This window comes from Miscanthus floridulus, chromosome 18 (genome assembly GCF_019320115.1).
Source record: "Miscanthus floridulus cultivar M001 chromosome 18, ASM1932011v1, whole genome shotgun sequence".
NCBI lineage: Eukaryota > Viridiplantae > Streptophyta > Magnoliopsida > Poales > Poaceae > Miscanthus > Miscanthus floridulus.
In genome coordinates, this window is record NC_089597.1 from 81,091,366 (window position 1) to 81,107,279 (window position 15,914).

The 15,914-nt window shown below is 42.6% G+C and overlaps 1 non-coding gene and 1 pseudogene across 1 annotated transcript; both read left to right on the forward strand.

Annotated features, from left to right (window-relative positions):
* Positions 1-3,215: 3,215 nt before the first annotated feature.
* On the forward strand, positions 3,216-3,324 carry LOC136524921 (small nucleolar RNA R71). The gene has a single exon (XR_010776268.1). It is a non-coding gene; the product is annotated as a small nucleolar RNA R71 (small nucleolar RNA).
* A 9,195-nt stretch (positions 3,325-12,519) lies between these two features.
* LOC136522599 (small ribosomal subunit protein eS24z-like) lies at positions 12,520-15,033 on the forward strand (annotated as a pseudogene).
* The last annotated feature ends 881 nt before the right edge of the window (positions 15,034-15,914 follow it).

The window sequence follows — 15,914 nt, forward strand, 5'->3', positions numbered from 1 at the left end:
TCAAGCTTTGTCATATAGGAACTCATCATAAAGCATTTTTATGTTTTTTCAAAAGATAAATCTCTAGAACTTTAGTATTACTTGGAACAAGATAAATAGCAGCTCTGACCTTCTCATATCATATCCGTCAATTACCTAGACTTAGATCAAGCATACGCTACCCATGAGTTTTAAGTTCAGAGTAAATTCTTATATCAAAATAGTCTTATCCAAAACTCGAGAGAATTCAAGGCTGAAAACTAGATACTTGAAAGAAATTACGACAGAGCAACTATTCATCATTTCCATTGCAAGAGATTATCCTCAGAGTCCATTTTATTTAGCTCTTAAAAATCTAGACACACCTTTTATTTTGTTTTCATTCAATTTTTTTAGATCACACCTTACTACTAATATATATATATATATATATATATATATATATATAAGACAAATATAAATTTTTATTTTGCTTTTAGCTATGCATCTCTTTTTTTAAGTAAATGTAGAGCAAACTTAAGAATAACAAAAGGAAAGAAATACTTAGCTAGATACATGGGGGATGCCTTTCCCCGGCCCCAAGCTAGATGTTGTCGTGGTCTAATGTTGAAGTTGAGTGATCCTTCTCACAGCAGATTTGCCAATAGATGTCCTTGTTCTGAAGTGGAGCGAGATGAAGACAACCAGGCAAAATTGCTCTTGATCTCATGTGCATCATCCTACAAAATACCAATAAGAATACCAAAACTCGTGGAATCGATTAGGATAAAGGGTTAGCGGTCAGCCATCCGGAGATTAGTTATTCTTGAGGGTTAGAAATATTTTTGTATTGGCAGAATTTTAACAGGATGTTCACCTAATATATATTTTTTTAGATTTCCTAATTTTATGATATGCATAATAGAAAATATGTATGCATGGTATTTTTAATTTTTATGCCTCCATAGTGAATATTCCCATGGGTATTTACACTGTAGATCTATTCACATGGGGCTTAGGATTTATAATGCAATGATAAAATGCAATCATAAAACTTTTTATCTTTCTTTTCTAAATGCAATGCTAATGCAAAAAAGTAAGTATGCTAAAGTGAAAAGAATTCATGCAATGCTAGAAAGTAAATATGGATAACTACCATTATTACCTCACGATGAGGGTTCAGAATTTTTAAGAAAGACCTTTATTCTCTAGGTACATCTGTCGGTCCTGAAGATGGAGATCTTGATGGCTGCACCTCTAGTGATGGTGACTCGGATGATGTCATCTTTTCTTTTCATACTTTCTTCGTCTGTGGACTAGACTTTGGCGGAGTAGGTTCATCTTTCACAACTTCTTCAGGTTCTTCATTCTTTGGAAGTTGATTCTCTTGGCATCGGGATGAATGATGCCTCCTCCTAGAGTGGGTCTTCTTTGGCTGTTCATAAGTGGTATAACAATTGAAATAGCAGCGTACCTTCTCTCTAGGGAATTGGAAGTGGACTTGTCCCGATCCAACATAGATGATTGCATTGGTCATGTTGAGAAATGGTCTTCCAAGGATGATGGGTGTGTCATCTTCTTCTTCACCCATGTCTAGAACCATGAAGTCGGTAGGGGCATAGTGATCATGTATTCTTACCATGACATCTTTTGCTATTCCTTCCAGAAATCAGATCGATTGGTCCGCCATCTACAATTGTGTATATGTGGGGAACAAAGGTTCGTCACCAAATAAGTATTCATATGTTACCTTGGATATTATATTGACACCCGATCCAATGTCGCTGAAGGTGTTGTGGAAGATCCTTTGTCCAATGGCACACTCAATCGTGGGTACACCTGGATCATCCTTCTTAGCAATGAATGGTGAAGCGAGGAGGTGGTCGTACTATGATCGGAGTGTGTTGATCATGTTGACTGATTCTTCTTGTGGCCGTCTAACCTTGTTCTTCCTTCTTCTATTGTTCTTCTTCTTACTCACTGTCGTCTCTTTGGGCAGGTATGACGTCCGCGGATGTCGAGGAGATCGCAAGATACGATTCTTGAAAGAAAACTTCTCCTTTTTATCCTTGATTGTGAAGCAGATTTTAGCACTGTCCGCATAGATGATGGCTTTTGAGGTGCTTAGGAAAGGTTGGCCCAAGATAATGGGTGCCCTTACATCTCCATCTGTTTCCAAAATCACAAAATCTACGGGAACATATGATTGTCCCACTCGAACAATGGCATATTCAAGACCTCCCTTGGGGTAGCAGAGTGACTGATCTACAAGCTACAAATGCATATTTATGTATAACAAAGTATCTCCATTAATTTTATCATAGATTACCTTAGCCATAATGTTGACACTTGCTCCGAAGTCACAGATAGCTTCTTAGAAAATGTGTGGTCCAATGGTGATGGGGATCATAGGTCTTCCTGGATTGCTCTTCTTTTCAGGCAAGGTATAATCTATCCACCTTCCCATCGATGGTTGTATACAATAGTATGTTGCATTGTGAATATCAACAAGATTTGTGGTTTCTAGATCTTCTGGTTGCCCCGGAATCTTACCTTTGTTGGTCGGAGGAACAGCAGCAGCCAACTGAGCTATTTGTGATTCTACCATTTTATTAAAGCTATGTTGGTTCTTAATAGCAGACGAGAGGCTATCCATTCTATTATTGATATTTTCTAAAACTCTATCATTGGAAGCTAGTTTTCTAGATAAGCCCTCCATAATTTTAGCTTGGCCAGAAATCAATTCTCTCAAGGGTGGTTAATTGCAATTATTGAAATTATTACCTTGAGGGTTACCTTGGTAATTACCTTGGTAGTTCGGCCTCTGTTGTTGATTCCATCCTTGATTCTATTGAGGACGAAAGTAGTTGTTGTTGATGAAGTTCACATCCTGATGGGTTTCAGGGCAGTTGTTCCCTGAATGCCCAATTTTTCCACACTCTTCACATGTCATGCGGGAATCATGAATGTGCATGACTTATTGCTTCTCATTAGCTCGGTCTTCAAGCTTTTTCATCAGTAGGTCTATCTTGGTAGACAACATGACTACCTTCTTAAGTTGATGCATACCTCCTCCTCTCTTGTGGGTCTGAAGACGTTCTTCATTCCAATCTTGGTTGGAGGCTATCTTCTCCACAAGAGCTGTTGCAGCTGGTATGGTGAGTAACAGGAATGCACCTCTAGTAGTAGCATCCATAGTCTCATGGGTACTGTTGGTCAACCCGTGGTAGAAAATCTGCATGAGTAGCCAATTCTCTATCCCATAATGAGGACATTCTGCAATGTAATCTTGAAAGCGTTCCCATGCCTCAGGGATAGATTCATCATGTTGATGTTATAAACTTAAAATTCTCCCACATAGAGCATTGGTATTGCCCGTGGGAAAGAACTTGGCTAGGAAGGCAGTGAAGCAGTTATCCTATGTAGTGTTTCTATCTTTGTTGGCGTAGAACCATTTCTTTGCATTCCCTAAGAGTGAGAATGGGAAGAGGCGAAGTAGTATGGCATCTTTGGTCACTCTTGATGATGAAAGTGTTGTAGATCTCCAGGAAGTGTTGAAGATGAGCACTCGCATCTTCATGTGCCTTTCTACAAAACTGGCTGGCTTGCACCATATTGATGAGAGCTGGCTTGAGCTCAAATCCATTGTCTCCAACATCGACTATTGGTCTAGTACGGATGTTGGCTATAGTTGGAGCAGAGAATTCACAGAAAGTCTTGTTAGCCATGGCTTCAAATTCTGGTGTTAAGCTTCGCCTTATTTGGTTGTCTTCCTACTCTAAAGCTAAGACTTTCTTGAGTTTGGCTCTAGTTCTCCTGATTAATGTTTCTAGATATTCAACGTAGTTTGTCGGAAGGTCAAAACCGGTCATACATTACCCTGCATAAGATACAAAAGTAGACAAAACAAGGGTAAGCCTATTTGAGCAGAGGTCAATGTTTTATCTCGATCACATCAATGAGTATAAGTTTATCCATACTTCCTTTGCCTAGCTACCATCCTCGGCAACGGCGCCAGAAATGCTTGTTGGTATTTATTAACTTGTCACTTGTTTTAGTAGTCACCTAATGTATGACTACATCTCTTAACATTGCTTTACTAGGTTGTCATACCTAGTGATGATGCTAGAGATGCTTATTGGTACTACCTAGTATTATTACTAGAATGATACTAAGTAGTTCTTTATTACTTTATATGACTAGGAAGAAATATATACATATATATACACACACACACACACACACACACATATATATATATATATATATACATGAATGAAAGTAATCTACAAGCGTACAGATAATATACCATTGTAGCACTTCATTTGGGAGTATTCTAGGTATCGTTATTTATATTTTTACCACAGGGAAGGTCTGGCAAGGACATGTATTGATAACTTATGCTATTGATGGAGAAGTAAACCATAACCAATATTCTTCTCACAATAGGGGTAAGTCAAGAGGTAAATGTATATATGAATGGTGCATAATAACTAATCATTAATCACTCAGAGTACTCCTTTCTATGGCATTAGCATGGCTAAGTAGAATATTAGAGAAATAATTCCTAAGTCATTCTTAATTATAAGTCAAAGCATACATTGATTAGTGCAATTACACTTAGTAATAATGGCTAAGATCAACTTCATATCTACACATAAGGGATATTACTAAGGAAGATTAAGAACAGAGCTTGTCTTCCTTCGTAACTAGATCTTACTTGTCCTATATTCGGGGAGTGGACTACAAAGTACTCAATGGGAGTGTCACATCCACGTTCTACTACACGACCCGGAATATAGGGTGTATCCATAGGTAAACAACATATAAGCACCACGCTTACACAATGTCGACCACTCACCCCGTGTATACCAGGGTGAGCGCTATATGAACTTATGCATGAATATGTTGACAATCCAACTATACTAAGCATATAATAAAAGTAGATGATGAACATGATAATTAGGAACATAAATATGAATAATAATGTCATAACAATTGTAACAAACATATAAAAGTAATGACAGATACAAAAGAGAGGGGTACAAAGATTATACCAAACCACGCTCTTGACACGATTAGGAATCCAAGCAAACCGGCTTGCCTCTCTCTAGACCTCGCCTAACTAGCTATGCCCTAAAATATGATGGAGCTCTGAGGATGATTAGGGTTTCTGTCTTCTCAACTGACTTGATCAGGGTTTGATGATATGATCCTGGGGGTGGTAGGGGCTGATATATATAGGCCAGAGCATCAATCCTGCGCCCTCGAATCAAACTGACTTGAATAAGCAGCGTAGATGCAATCCTTAAGGCAGTGGAGAACCGACATTGCAACCGAGGGCTGACAGGTGGGCCCCAGGGGTCGACCAGCCTGCAGGTGGGGCCGACTGGCCCCACCTGGCGGTGCCTCGCCCTCCGCTTCGGTGTGGTATCTTCTCGAGTCTTCTAGAACCTTCTGGGGTCGATTTCGCTGTGGATAAGCGCGATTAATTCTGACATCTAGGTCCACCTTGACAGTTTTCTTGATAAACCCTGCAGAAAATACAGATTCACCAAAACTCATGGAATTTGTTAGTTTAAACCCATAGACCTTTGTTGGCGATCATATTTATGCCCTTATACATGTTATATTGATGGTTTATAATAGTTGTTAACTACAGTCAACAGTCTCCTCATCCCTGCTTCTCTTCTCCACCATCTTGTCCCCCTCTTCTTTCTTCTCACCACCTGAGTTCCTCCTCACCCTTTTGAAAGTTTTTGCAGAGCTTCCACCCTTCTTCTTCTTCTTATCAGCCTCGCCTGCAGGAGCAGGCAAGTCCTCATTGGGAGGGCTGCTAATATGCACTAGTGCCCCACTCTCCTTTGGTGGCACTTGCATGGTACTGTTCACGTCTAGGGCATCCCTCACTGCACCCCCCCCCCCCCCCCCCCCCCCCACCGATTTAGCTCCAGCACTCAACTCACCTACCTCCACTCCCATTACAGTATCTGTCAAGGCAGGGAGCAAAGATTTCTGGGAACCCCCTCCACCATGACCTGTTTTGCTACCTTCAAAGGGCTAGTAGCTCCTTTCTCAAGCTGCACCTCACAGAAGCGATCCGTGTGGCCGATAAGACCACACGTGTAGCAGAAATCAGGGAGGTACTCATAGACAAGAGGACACCACTTCATCTCCTCCTTCCCATCCTCCCCCATGTCCAGAGTCACTCCTCTCATCAGAGGTTTCTTGATATCCAATCTCACCTTCACCCAAAGAAACTGGCCGATCGCCATCTCCTGATCATCAAAATCCACATCCAGCACCTCCCCAATTAAATCTCCTATCATCTCCCTAGCCCTCTTGTTCATCATCCCCAATGGCATCTTCATGATACGCGCCCAGATGGGAATCACAGTGAACTCCACTTCATCAATTGTCTTATTCCCATCAAAGTTCGCCATCACCACTAGATCCTTGCCAAACATCCATGGACCGTCCTCCAGCGCCCACCTCTTCCCCGATGCTTGCAGAAAGGTGAAGAGGAAGCGGTTCTCACCCAGATCTCTGCACTCCACACCCTTGAACAGGCACCAAACCAGGCGTAGGGAAAGCTCTAGGGCTTTCGCTCGGACCGGTTTGTCCGACAACACATTACCCACCGCTTGCGGCTCCAACTTCCCCTTGATCACGCCACTAGCTCCACCAATCTTGAGACCCTTCTGTTCTATCTCTGACAACCGCAGTTTCACCAGCATCACCGACACCTCATCCGCCTTTGGATCCATGGGCACCAACACCAATAGTTGGACCCCGAACCCTACGTCTCGGGCAGCAGGAACTTGGTTAGAAACTTTAGGCTAGGTTCCGAGAAGGAGAATTTGGCGTGGACACGAATGATGGATGGGACATGAACTCGATCTCAGATCCCAATGAAAAATCTAAGCCAGCGATAGAGAGGAAGGAGGAACCCTAAACGCCACCGAGACCTGACTTGAATCGCCAGTTAGGCGACGAGACCTAGTTGAACCATATACTTGACGTCGGAAGCAAGTTGGTTTTGATTAGTAGTGAGACAATTTTCTCTAACATAAGTATGTTTACGGTTTACCAAATATAATAATGATAATTGATAACTATAATAATTTTTTTCTGCCTGCAAGGGTAAGTTCCTGTTACTCTCTTTCCTTAATTCATCCGGTGCGCTCCTCTAAAATTTTCCCTAATTCTCACATCAGCTCAAGATAAGCTCAACACACATACATTTTTATTTTTTATACAATTTTATTTTAGTGATTTTACTATTTGATGCTATATAAATGTTTCTATAATATATCACTACAAAATTCCCGCAATAACGCGTGGGGTATCATCTAGTTCTAATTAGCACACGAAACATACATTAATCAATGTATTAGCACTTATTAAAACTAATTCTACCATCACAATTACAAAGTAATAATATGACATACTAATAATCCTTAATTTATTTACTAATGACAAATATTAGAAGACATGGATAAGCTAGTCTGCCAGATTTTTTTTGGCTCAGGAAATCCAGCATCTAAGGGTATATTCCCTATCGATAGATTTACTTGTCCCAGTGATCATCCAACCAAATGCTGAGCAACTAAAGGCAACCTTAGTCCCTTCTTCGACTCTTTTCCTAGTTTGCTTAGCGCCGTGGGCTGTGGTGGCCGTCGGGCGCCTCGGCTGGGACCATGGCTCCTGTGGGCTTTGTCTAGGAGCATGATTGCTGCTGGGCGCTGGCTGGCAACTAGGCGTTGCTGGCTTGCTGCTGCTACTACTGCTAGTACCAGTAGTAGGCTGGCCCGATGATTTTGGCAGGGACGCAAATGCGACGCTAGTCCTGTACGTAAAGACGGAAGACGCTTGGAGCACTACTACAGATATGAGATTTAGGCCCCGTTTGGTACCGCTCTGCAGTGCTTCGGCTCCCGCACTGTTCATGCACTGTAGCGTGTCAGGAGAAGCAAGAAACTCGAGCTTCACCGGCTCCATGAACAGTACCAGCGCTACAGTGAGAGGAAAAAGGTGGGAAGAGAAAAACAGCTCTGATGCTACAGTGCTGCTACAGTGTTCGTTGCAGGGATGTCAGCCGGAGCCGGAGCTGCCGGGAGCGGTACCAAACGGGGCCTTAGTCCTGGTTGGAAACCAGCTTTACTCCCGGTTTCCCAACCGGGACTAGCAATCCGGGGCTAAAGGTGTTGTTCTTTAGTCCCGGTTTACCACAACCGGGACTAAAGATCCTCCCAGCTTTAAAAAAAATAATGCCTTCCACCGCTGCGCTCTGTGAGATTCGAACCCAAGATCTCAAGCACTGCCTCGCGCGTAGCTTACCACCCCACCTACACAACACATCTAACAATGGATGGGATGCTTTCCTTTTGAACTAACCCATCCGGAAACCTTTAGTCCCGGTTGGTGTTACCAACCGGGACTAAAAGGTCCTTTAGTCCGGGTTGGTGTTACCAACCGGGACTAAAGGGTCTACCTTTAGTCCGGGTTAGTATTACCAATCGGGACTAAAGGTTGGAGGACTTTTAGTACCGGTTTAGCCGTTGGGCAGGGACCTTTAGTCTCGGTTGGAGACACCAACCGGGACTAAAGGCCTTCTAGTCCCGGGGGCAAAAAATACCGAGGCTAATGCCAAATTGGGACATCGTTCTAAAGTCTGTTCTGTAGTTGTGGAGTTGGCCCTTTGCATCTAGAGATGTCGGCCGCGATCGGGCAGCGGATTTGCTCGCTTCCCTTAGCTTGCGGCGATGGTGGGCATTGCCCCTAGAGCAGATAGGAACGAGTAGATGAGAGGATTTATATTTGAGAAACTCTCGAGCGAATGGGAGGGAATAGTTGGGCTAGCGACGCGACCCACCAAGGAGCGTCCCAGCGGACGGACGCCTGTACAGTAGCGTTACCATTTTTATTACTATACAAGCTATAATTTCTTCTTCTACTAAATTGGCCTTCACTATGGGAAACAGTAAAAATGCCGAGTGATCTATGTTTGCCGAGTGCATTATATCGGGCACTCATAAAAAAGTAATATACAGGAATAATTAAAACCGAATTCCCGGAGAGGGAACTCCGGGAAGATACAATAAATTAAGATTAAGTGGTAGGAATCAACGAGCATGTTGCAATAAATAAAAAAACTATTTCTTTTTTCCCATTTTTCTTTCTTATAACAAACACAAGAATCAGCAAACGGTAGATTTGCCGAGTGTTTCCTTCGAGACACTCGTCATATTTACTATTTGCCGAGTGTCAACACTCGGCAAACATCAGACACTCGGCATATTTAATTTTTGTCGAGTGTCAACACTCGGTCTCGATGGGACACTCGGCAATAACCAACACGTGACCCGCGCGTGCGCCGTCCTAACGGACGGCGTGCCGACCGTTAGTACTTCGCTGAGTGTCCGTTAGAGGCACTCGGCGAAGTACATGTTTGCCGAGTGTTTTCTGCCGACACTCGGCGAAGTATATGGGTTTGCCGAGTGTTTATGGAGACACTCGGCAAATCCAAAACTATTTTTCCTCCTCGGCCCTCCACAATTTTTCTACTCCCCACGTACGACATTTGGTACTGCATGTTAAAAGTTGGTCTATTTCTTGGTCTGTTTGCTATATTTAGTGAATTAATTTCATTTTGAGTAATTTATTGATTTAAGTGAAATTTGAACAGCAAGTGATTGAAATAATAGAATAAAATGAGTGGAAAATCATATTCGTGTCATTGAGTCCGGATTAGTGTCTCATGCAGTAAATGAAAAGAAATTTCGAACATTTTGTTCAGGAAACACGACCACGAACATGTGTCCGAATGATTTTTAAATTCTACAAAAACCAAACAAAGTCTGAAAATCACGAGATTTGTCAAGATGTCATGATATCATATGTGGAAGCTGTGGTAAAAAATTGAGAATGTTTCGCACAATTTGTGACGTACGATGCTTACAAACGGAAGCATCTCCAGAGAAGATTCGTAGAACTTAGAAGGATCCGGTAAGATTTAGTGTCCAAGTGACATGTGAATTGGGGTTTGAGTTCAAAATTTTTTGTATAGGCAATACACAACATAGATTGGTTCATGTCAAATTTTGATAATTTTTCGGATCCATTTGATATTTTTTATTTATTAATTGTAATTATAGAATTTTAGTTGATATAAATTAATTTTGAGCTATAACTGCATGAAATAATGAAATAATATTAGTAGAAAAAACAAATATGCATTTTTGAGTGAATTGGACAAGTTTTTTTCAAAATATATAGGAAAAATGTTACTAAAACCAGCTATTAAAGATATACATGAAATATTAGCGTAATTTGCCGAGTGTTTCTATATAACACTCGGTAAAGTAGCTCCTTGCCGAGTGTCTTCTACAAAACACTCAGCAAAGTTTGGGTGCTGGTCCACTGCCAGGCGAGTAGACCTTTTGAAAAAATAAAAAAAAATAAAAAAGGGGGTATGCCGAGTGTCAGATTTCGGACAGTTAACCCGGCGTGACCTCGCACGCCACGCACACACACCACAGACACACGCCGCGACCACCCGACCCCGTCCCGTCGGCGCCCCCGCGCCATCCCCCGACGGCGCACCCCGGCGGCGCCCCCGCGTCCCCGACCCCACTCCATCCCCGGCGGCGCGACCCCGCTCGGCCCGTAGCGGCTCCACTCGGCGGCGCGCCCCCGCCCCCCGACATCGCCCTCCCGGCCCCGGCGCGCCACGCCCGCGGTGGCTCCACCCCCCCCCCCCCCCACTGGCGGCACCTTCCCGGCCCCGGCGCGCCACACCCGTGGCCCGATCGTCCCCCGGTGCGCCACGCCCGCGCCGTCCTAGGTAATTCTAAAATTTTTGTTGTTCTAGTTAATTAGAAACGAAATTAGAAATTAGAAAGATGATTTAGAAAATAACTTAGAAATTAGAAATTTGAAAAGCAATTAGAAATTAGAGATTATAAAAAGGTAGGATGAATTGGAAATTAGAAAAGAAATTAGAAAGTGATAGAAATGGACCATTTTTAGAGAAGATTGAGAGGTAGTAGGATGTCTATAGAGGTGATATAACTTTTTTTTAGAAATTAGACAAGGATAAACCATGAATTATTTGCTTTCTTGTGAGCTATATGCGGTTGTCGGCCATCGTGTCGTTCTGTTGGTGTGGATGTGGTTGTCGGCCATCGTGCCATTATATTTGATGCAGGTTTTTGAAACCTCCCCGTGCAGAAGAGGTGCTACCAAAATTTTGACTTGACACTACTATGTTCATTTTCTTGCAGGAGAGACTCACAAGGACCATCCTCGGGTGGGATTAGGAACTATCTTTACCTAATAGACATTATAGGAACGTGTAGATGCAACGTGATTTTATATATTACTCGCTGATATGCTAGAGGATGGGTGACCGTGAGTGGATGTACATGGGCCACTCTAGTCAGAATTCGTTGACCAATGAATGGATTGACAAGACAGATGCTTTAACTTAGACAAGTTCCTTAGTTAGCTCAAATGATACCAATATTGTCTCACACATGTCTTCTCCTATGTGTAGAATCAATAGGCGGCTTCGAATACTCAACCACAAGACCCGAATCAGTCGTAGTGGTTCCAAGGGCCTCCTCAGTGACTTGTGGATTATTTGTGCATTACTTGTTTAAACTAGAACTTGTGGATTACTTTCTCAAATAAACTAGAACTTATTTGTGTGCCTGTGATGCTTAATATATGCATGTGATGTAATATACATGCCTGTGATTTTTGTTGGAGAGGGGTCCTTTATACGTAACAAAACAGTAAAAACAAGGGGTTTTGGACAGTTTGCCGAGTGTAACACTCGGCAAAAAGGTCCTTTGCCGAATGTTTTTGGCTTTAACACTCGACAAAGAGGCTAGTTTCTATTTTCTGGCAATTTTTTGCCGAGTGTGCAATGTTTGCCGAGTGTTAAAGTTAAAACACTCGGCAAATAAGTAGATGTTTGCCGAGTGTATTGGCTTTAACACTCGGCAAATACGTAGATGTTTGTCGAGTGTCGGAGGCTTGGCACTCGGGAAAGTTGAAGATGTTTGCCGAGTGTCTTCCGTCTGACACTCGGCAAACTCTCCATTACCGTGGACGTCGTTAACCCCCTTTTTGCCGAGGGTTTAACTTCGCCGAGTGTTTTTTGACACTAGGCAAACCCTTTGCTGAGTGCCTGATATTTGACACTCGGCAAACATCTGTTTGTCGGTGGAAAATTCGCCGAGTGCTAGTCGTCGAGTGTTACACTCGGCAAAGTCTTTGCCGAGTGTATTTGGGGCTTCGCCAAGTGCCTGGGGCACTCGGCAAAGTCACTGTTTCCCGTAGTGCTTTAGTAAAGTGGCATTGACTTTTTAGCCCAAAACCATAAAATGATAGAAGGGTGGGCGTTCTGATTCAGCCCGCATGAGCCAAACAAAATAGCCCCCTAGGGTTTTCACTACATATAGCCTCTCACGCAAACACTTCTCTTCCAGCGCCGCCTCCCCTTCCGCCCTCCTGCTCGGCCGCCGCCGCCGTCGCCGCACAGCCGCAGCAATAATGGCAGATTCGAAGGCCACTGCGGCGGTCACCCTCCGCACGTGCAAGGTCATGACCAACCGCCTCGTGTCTCGCAAGCAGTTCGTGCTCGAGGTCATCCACCCCGGCCGCGCCAATGTCTCCAAGGTCGGGGATCTCGTCCTCTCCTCGTTTCTCGGTGATGTTCGGCGGGATCTTGATGGTATGTCTTTTGCGCAGGCGGAGCTGAAAGAGAGGCTGGCAAAGCTCACGAGGTGAAGGACTCCAACTGCATCTTCGTCTTCAAGTTCCTAACCCTCTTCGGAGGCGGCAAGTCCACCGGCTTCGGACTCATCTATGACAACCTCGAGGCCGCCAAGAAGTTCGAGCCCAAGTACCGCCTCATCCGGGTATGTTATTATTGCCTCGCGATGTCATAGTGTAATCGAGTTCCGCGCTTGATTTCGTTGTTTAATTGTCCCGATGTAGGAATGTGTGGTTGATTTGTCTATAACATTCGGTGACTTTTAGCCCTTGTTTAGTTCCTCCGCCAAAACTTTACAACCTATCACATCGAATGTTTGGACATATGCATAGAGTATTAAATATAGACTAAAAAATAACTAATTGCACAGATTGCGACTACTTTGTGAGATGAATCTTTTAAGCCTAATTAGTCCATGATTTGACAATAAAGTGCTATAGTAACACATGTGCTAATGATGGATTAATTAGGCTTAATAAATTCATCTCGTGGTTTACTGACAGATTCTGTAATTTGTTTTTTTATTAGTATCCAAACACCCCATGCGATATCCCATATAACATCCGATGTGACACCCCAAAACTTTACATCATGGATCTAAACACCACCTTAGCTGCTCTTTCAGTGTCTGAATTGTACGAGCTTAGACCAAGGCCCTATTTACTGAAATGTGCTACAGGTGTTCGGTTTGGGCTACAGGGTGTTTGGTTTGAGAAGTCGCTCCATTCTTCAAATTTGGTGGAATGACCCTACCCACATACTATATTAATCATTAGCTTGTGACAAATAAGGTGACGATGGATCAACCTATTCCATTCTGCAAACGAAACCAAAAAGTGAATAGGGAGAAGATGATGGACTTACTCATTCCTCAAAGCAAACACTCTTAGAATCCGCTGATGTTGCCCTGCTATGGTAGTATTAATCATTAGCTTGTGACAAATAAGGTGACGATGGATCAACCTATTCCATTCTGCAAAGAAAACCAAAAAGTGAGTAGGGAGAAGATGATGGACTTACTCATTCCTCAAACCAAACACCCTAAGTGTCTCTACTCCCTAGTATCGGCTGATGTTGCCTGCTATGGTAGTTTGGGCTTTTCCCTGAATGGCTGAATCTTCTGTCTTAAGGCTATGCTGGTTTAGTGGATGCATTTAACATCATAAAAGCCTAAACTGCTATAGAGATATATACTGATGTGTTAGCTTTTACCCCCTCCGTTCCAAATTATAAGACGTTTTGGCTTTTCTAGATACATTGCTTTTACTATGTATCTAAACATAGTGTATATCTAAGTGTATAGCAAAAACTATGTATCTAGAAAACTCAAAACATTTTGTAGTTTGGAATGGAGGGAGTAGCTTACTTGGTTGAGTGCTTGTCCTAACATGTAATTGTGCTTCGTTAAAATGGTTTTAATCTGGGCATTGATGCAAAGTCATGTAATTTTGTATATCACCCAATTTGATGGTATCTCGGACGCTTTTTTTTTTTGGATGACAAGCTTGTTGTAACAGCTGTTATTGCTACATTATTTTAGTGCACATTGTATAGATATTTTCATTCAAGCTTTGACTAGATATTTCTTTCATATATTTATCTTTCTATATCTCGAACCAAGCAAAATTCTTGTGAACCAAGGATGTCTTACCTATCCTGCTGTTGTATAAGAGAACATCCCACTGTTGTATAACTGAACACCAAACTACACCTGAATGGTCTGGGTTAGCCTCTGATCGGTGTTCATTTTCCTTGTTTTCATGATCTAGCAAAGCTCAAATGACTACCCAACCGCCATAAGCAATCCTTTTGACCTTCATCATTGAAAAAATCGGACACCTACTATTATGCTAACATCGGAGCAAAAAACCATGCATATTATTGTTGAAACAAAGAATGGTGGCAGATTCTCTGTGATCATTTTCATGTGGCAGAATTACTGCACATGTTGTATTTAAGCTCGCTAGTGTTTGACTGTCTTGAACCTTCAGATGTCGCCATTTATTGTTGCTGTTAGCCTGTGTTTGATACACCTGTTTGTAGGTGCTAATATTCTGTTTTTCCTTGACAGAACGGCCTTGCAACTAAGGTAGGGAAGTCACGAAAGCAGATGAAGGAACGTAAGAACAGGGCAAAGAAAATCCGCGGTGTGAAGAAGGTGAGTACCAGTAAACAACTGCTACTTTCTAGGTTGCTACTTGTATTCCCCATTGTTCTGGTAGCCAACCACATAATCAATTATGTTTGCTGCGCAATTTTTGCAGACAAAGGCTGGAGATGCCAAGAAGTAAGGGGGAAGTTGCTTGCTTGCCATCTTCGTCTTATTTGGCTTCGGTTTGTTTAGGGTGGGTTCCTTCTGGCAATGCTGAATGTTTAATTAGAAGTAGAGAGGATTTTGCCAGTTACCCATTACGTTGAGTTTCCCGCTGTGCCTTGTGTTCAGTTTTGGGGTACCTTATCAGACACTAGAACATATACTTGTTTATTATTTTGATTTATATTTTGTGTCTGCTGATGAGAAGTGTAAGCCAGACTTCTGATGAAAAGTGTCTGCTGCTCCCTCTAAGACTGTTCATCTTTAAGGCGTTTTTTTACAAAATTTATATATGTACTGTATATCTAGAGAACTTTTCTCACTAACGACGTGTTTTCTTACAAAATTTATAAGTGATCTCGCAAAGTGTCGTTGGTATGGTCAATCGAACAAAAGGCCAGCGAGACAACAAGATGCAACCCTAGTTACACTTGCACACGAAAACCCGTTTAGGTACCACTGGCCGTGGCAGTGCTGCTGCAGTAACCAAACAATAGAGCTACGGTACATCAGGTCAACTAGAAATAAACGAACAGGCCCATTGCCATTGCATCCATTTGTACTGGCTGTGCCTGCGACAAGCCACGCAGGGACCTCTGCCAAAATGGACTGGTGTACCTAGATCAATGGAGCCGGCCCGTTCGCAGAGAAGAAACACAGCTCCGGGCCATCTGTTGGAAGCATTTACATCTTTACTGTTGAATAGAAACGTTTGCTCTCTGATCCGTCGCCTTTTAGGAACGTTTGCTATCTGAACATGGATCGTTCATGAATCGTTGCCCAAACCCCAAAGCACATGTACACTACGTCATGCATGAACAGTACCACCGTTCGTAAAATGTGCGGTTAGTTCAAAGC